Consider the following 5,930-nt stretch of genomic DNA (forward strand, 5'->3'; position numbering starts at 1 on the left):
CTCACCTTTATCCACTGAATTTGAAGCGCAGCTGCTTTGTGCAGCACAGAAGAGTGTTGCGCGGCAGCTGCTGAAGCGACCAGGATCATGCAGGCTTGCAGGAGGTGAGTTAGAACGCCTCTGCACCCACACAAAATGCGCATTTGCCGCACATGTGCAAGCAAAGTGTGTGCACACATGCAAAGTGCGCCCACCAAGCCACACCCACCGAACCAGTGGCAAAACTATTTGAATCCCACCACTGTTTTGTTTCCTTCCTAGGTTATTATTGTCCTTTTTGAATAGTGTACAGGTTGTTGAGGTAATTCCCCGTTAGGAGAATGAGCGCATACAGGGAGACGTATTTGAGAGAAGTGTTTGAATAATACACACACAGTACACAGATACACTGTACAGTAAATGTAGGTTTTTACTTCCAGAAAGGTTTAAGCAAAGTCCAAAATAAGCAATCCAGAGTCATTCACAGGTAAATCAGTCAGTATCAGACTTACATCAAATCCAGTAATACCAGTCAATTAGGAAAAATGGAGGAACGGCAATACTTTCCAACAGAAGGAAACAGAGATACTCACTCAGACACACTCTCTTCTGAGACTAAGACTAAACAAACCAGGTTTCTGGCTCCATCTTATGGCCGTTTGAGAAATCACACCTAATTACAGTTCTGCATTTTCTTAAAGTTACAGTTTTAAAATGTTTATCCTGGTTTATATATTTCTAACCCAAATAGCTGTTAGGTGACTCATATTCCTAACACAGGTAATCCTCAACCTATAAACACAGTTGAACCCAAAATTTGTTGCTAAACAAGATACCTGTTGAGTTTTGCCCCATTTCATGATAAATGGAGGGAGGGACGATATGTAGGAGTCTTGATCTTTTGAAGGAAAGGCAGGTGAGAAATATGGCAAACCTACTTTGATAAGTCTTTGTCTCTCTGCACCAGAAATGTCCCCAGATAAAAAATGGACAACGCTTCGATTGTATTGTGACCAGTATTTTGGCTTTTTTTTTTGAACACACCCTGCAGACATCCCTGCGCCCACTAAGCATCAATTTCTTCTCTTAAGAAAAGTCAGCAAAGCAATGAACTGATAGCCAAAGGGGGCTGCCACAAAGCACCAGAAGTCAAGACAAGAAGCAATGGATGGAAACTAATCCAGGAGAGAAGCAACCTTGAATTAAGGAGTTGTGGGTACTTCATCACCGGAGGTTTTTAAGAAGAGTCTAGACAGTCACTTATCTGAAATAGTATAGGATCTCCTGCTTGAACAGGGGGCTGGACTAGAAGACCTCCAAGGTCCCTTCCAGCTCTATTTTGATGGATTCGAAGAATGTATCTGGGCTGTCTACCCTGCCGTGTGTCCCCACTAGAATCCTATCTTTCAAAAGCGCTTTTCTGTTTCTAATTTCTCTCCATTGAGCCAAAAAAGCCCTCCCTCTCCACCATAGGCTACAATAACAGAAGCTGAAGTCCTCCGGGTTTCTTGCGGTGAGGGCTTGTATGTTGAACGGAGCCCGGAAGGAGGCCAGGATGATTTACGAAGCCGCAACAGCCACTACAGCAGAGGATCGGGGAGCCCTGCTTTCCAGCCAAAGTTCGCCCAGGGATGCGCGTGTGAACTGGGAGAATTCACAAGCTGCTTGTTTGCACAGATGGAAGGAGCCCTTGGCGGCGGGGTGTGTGTGTGTGTGTGGAAGCGCACATACCGCTTCCTTCTTTGCATGCAAAGAGAGGTAAAGGCTGAACCAGGAAAAAGGGAGAAGACAAACCTTAGCAAAACTTTGGGGATTTGCTGTGAAGTCAGGACTTTGAGAAGGAGGTCCCAGTGAGGCTGGGGTAGCAGGAGATGCCGCGCTCTTCTGCACCATCCAAGATGCCAAGAGATAAAGCACGTGTTGTGCACTCCAATACAGATAGTCCTTGACTTATGACCACAACTGAGACTCAAATGCACATTGATAAGCAAGGCAGTTGTTAAGTGAATCACACCTGATTTTATGACCTTTTTGGTAAGTGAATCATTTCTGTCGTGTAGTGAATCATGCAATTGTTAAGTGAATCTGGCTTCCCCCATTGACTTTGCTTATTGAAAGCCAGCTGGGAAGGTCACATGACCAGGGGTGGGATTCTACCAGTTCGCACCTATTCGCTAGAACTGGTTGTTAACATTCTAAGCAGTTCGGAGAATCAGTTGTTAGAAGAAATTACTGGCCTAATCCTGTAAGGAAGGCAGGAAGGAAACATTCTGGTGTTGCTTACAGAAACTGCCTCTCCATTAACCCTTATTACATTCTTGACAGGACTAGACTTCCTGTCTCTGGAACTTCTCTGGAGGTTTTTTCCCCTCCTTTGCTGGTACTTTGCTTGTGTGGAGTGACCATTCAGAGTTACAATGGCCCTGAAAAAAGTGACTTATGGCCCTTTTTCACACTTATGACTGTTGCAGCATCCCCACAGTCATGAGAGGCCAGGCGAGGAGATGCGTGGCTCAATGTGAGTGACATTGAGTTGGCCACGCCCAGCCAATAACATGACCACCAAGCCATGCCCACCCAGTCACATGACCACCTAAGCCATGCCCACCACCTAAGCCACGCCCACAGAACCAGCTGTTAAAAAAAATGAATCCCACCCCTGCACATGACCCCTGGACACGGCAACCCAGTGGTGTGTACCGGTCCAGCCGAACCAGTAGTAAAAAAAGCCTGCAACAATTAGCTGAGAGGAGAGAAACGTGCAGGATTGACTTTCTTTATCCTCTCAGCTGCTTGGCACTGCAGGTCTCCGCTGGCGTGGAGAAAGCTGCGCACAGGCGTTAGGCAAAGCACACCCACCAAGCCACGCCCACCAAACCAGTGGTAACCCAATTTGAATCCCACCACTGCTGCAACCATCATGAATTCATGCCAATTACCAAGTGCACCTAACTTGACCGCCTAACCACGGGGATGCTGTAATGGTTGTAAGTGTGAAAAATGATCATGTCCCCTTTTTTCTGCTCCATTATAGCTTTGATCTGTCACTAAATGAATGGCTATAAGTCAAAAACCACCTGTGTTGACCCTCTGATCATTAAAGGGTGCACACAGTCTCTGTGTGTCTCAGTGTTGAGAAGCCCCCTTGTGAAAGCTCTGTAGGGCAGATCCATTCCCTGGATGAATTGATCGTTGGATACGAGATGGGTGGCAAATACATTTCTAGGACAAGATAGGACAGGACAGGATAAGACGGAACAGGACACAACAGGACAGGACAGGACAGGATAGGATAATCTGCCCTGAATTTGAAAAGGGAGCACAAAGGTTTGGAAGAAGTATTCACCCCCTTGGAAATATATTCTGACCTAAGCAGGAAAAGTTCCAAACCCTCCATTTTTTTGCTGACTCCAATCATCAGGATGGTTTTTGTTTTCTCCCGGCGGATGGGAACCTTCTTTTCCAAGGCTTCCTTCGGCTGTTCAGGTTATCCTGCTCCCTGGGCCTCTTGTATCAAAGCTTGCCCTCGTATCAATGCACACAAAGAAAATGAGCAGTTATCATACAATCACTTTTTCAACCTTGATGCTAATTAACTCCAGCTTTGCAGGAGCTCAGAATCCAGACGCAGCAGCTCTGAACCAAAAAGCCTCCTTTGGATTCCCAAGTATATATTGTATATATTTTAAAAAGACTAATAAATAAAGTCAATGAATAGATTGTCTCTGTGCAAGCCATATTTCATGCAGCTGTGCTTCAAAGGAGAGTTTAAAACAAACCTAAGAGTTCACATGGGGGGGAGAGTAACCTGCACCAAACACACACACACACACACACACACACACACACACACACACACCAAACATTGCCATACATTGCCATACATTGCTATTATATTACAAACCGGTGGTTTTTTTTTTTTCCATTTCAACAGGTTTAAGATAGCTGGACTTCAACTCCCAGAATTTCCCTGGGCAATGTTGTTCAGTGGGAGATTCTGGGAATTGAAGCACCCAAAATCCAAAGCTGCTGAGATTGAGAAATGCTATTGTAGAGTACTGTATAACTAGACCTGTAAAAGGCACAGTGCATTAATGGTTCAAAAATAGATTTAATTGTTCTTTAATTTGTTCCTTTCCTGCCATGGTCAGAAGGACCACCATCTGAATGTAATTTAGCATAATAGAGAGGGTAAAATCCCTCTTGATGGCTAGTAGATTCTGAGGATTGAAGTGTAGCTATCTTAAAGTTGCCAAGGTGGAGAAATCCTGATTTAAAACCTTACTAAATGCATTCTGGAAACTGCTGAGACTTACCAAGCAAGTGAAATAATGGGAAACAGCTCTTCAGTTTAGACATGTCACAAGCAAGTCAACCAGATATGGTCCTTCCAAACATACCTTTACCAACTTGGCACAGTCCAGAAGTGTGGGGCTCTAGTTCCCATAATTCCAAGAGAGCATAATCACCATAATTGATGTGGATGAAGATGATGACCAAATACATGATGTTTCTCAGAAGGTCTCTTTCTTGAGATCATCATCCCTCATGAAACAATACCTATAATAAAAAGAACGAGTCATCCTTCTTTATTTCAGGTTGGAGAACTAGCTCAAAGAGCCATGAGATGTCCTTAGTAAGCCATTAGTATGACCATAAGGCCACCATCAACTTTTGCAATTTGATCCCTCCAAGATATGTTGGGAGAGAATTCCCAGAATCCCTTGGGCCTTGCTTGCTAGAAATTCGGGACATTGCAATCTCCGTATATTTGAGAGCACCAGGTTGGGGAAGGTTATCCCTGAGCAATGAAATTTGAACTTTAGCAAAGAATGGTAGGGGGGGGAGATTTAAAATGGTGGCTCCCATCAGACCCGCTGCCCAAGATATGAGACCCACTCATCTCTCCTCTTCAAAATTGCTCGAGTCTGGCACTCCATTCCTCATTACCTCCTCATCTTTAAGTACGTCCAGCCTTCCAAGCCCACTTGGCAACTGACTAGAGTGCTTGGCTTCAGCCTTCATATCCTGTTTCCATTGGGACAACTTTTCCTCTGCAAAACCTCCAGCTGGCTAAGTCTGCAAAGGAAGGAACCTTTTCCTAGGACACATCCAACCATTGAAGAATGAGCTGGTACAGATTTGTACAGAGACACACCAGCCAACCATGTGCACAGACACAGCAACTCCGGAGTAGCTCCCCTCAACCAGAGAGCACTGCAGTCTCCTCCCTTGGCACTCAGTGCTGAGGAGCCCCACATGCTCCAGACTGGATTGCTCTCTGCCTTTCTGATGTGGTTTCAGCCCTTGACGAGCTCCCTTGAGCTCATTTGGAAGAAGGGCTGAGCACGTGTGTGAATGAGAGACAAAAGTTTAGAACTGGTGCTCAAGAGCAACAAAGGAGATGAACTGAGTGTATTCCAGGCCATCCTCAGCGGGTTCCAGCACTCCAAGCAGAGAATTCAAGGGCAATTTATCTTGTGCTTTGTTGCAGCATCAAAGGATGGGGACACCAGCCAAGTGCAAAGTCACCACTTTGAAGCTTCTTCATGCAAACGGAAGCGCCATCTGGCTGTCTTGATGGAGTGGCTGGCTATGACAGGTTTGCACTTGGGACAAGAGGATCCGGTCTTCTGGTCCATGACGAAGCTTTCTGAATCAGTTTCAGAAAGTCGCTCTCTGAGTTTATCCATCATGTTAAGCCATTGTTTGCTTAATGATGGTTGCTCAAGAAACCTGACTGGCTAGGTTTATATAACATAGGAAACTACAATCTATGATTTACAAATCACCAAGGATGGATTCAGATATCACCTTAGGTTGAACCAAAGAAACCATATTAGGACTAAGTGCGTGCATTTATTCATTTGTTCATTCAGTCAGTCAGTTTTATTGAGGATCAAAGATCAGACTCTATATAGAGATGCATAGAGAAAATTCTGCACTCTCAT

This window comes from Notechis scutatus, chromosome 8 (assembly GCF_049901735.1).
Source record: "Notechis scutatus isolate UNSWTSFEM ecotype Mainland chromosome 8, rNotScu1.2, whole genome shotgun sequence".
Taxonomy (NCBI): domain Eukaryota; kingdom Metazoa; phylum Chordata; class Lepidosauria; order Squamata; family Elapidae; genus Notechis; species Notechis scutatus.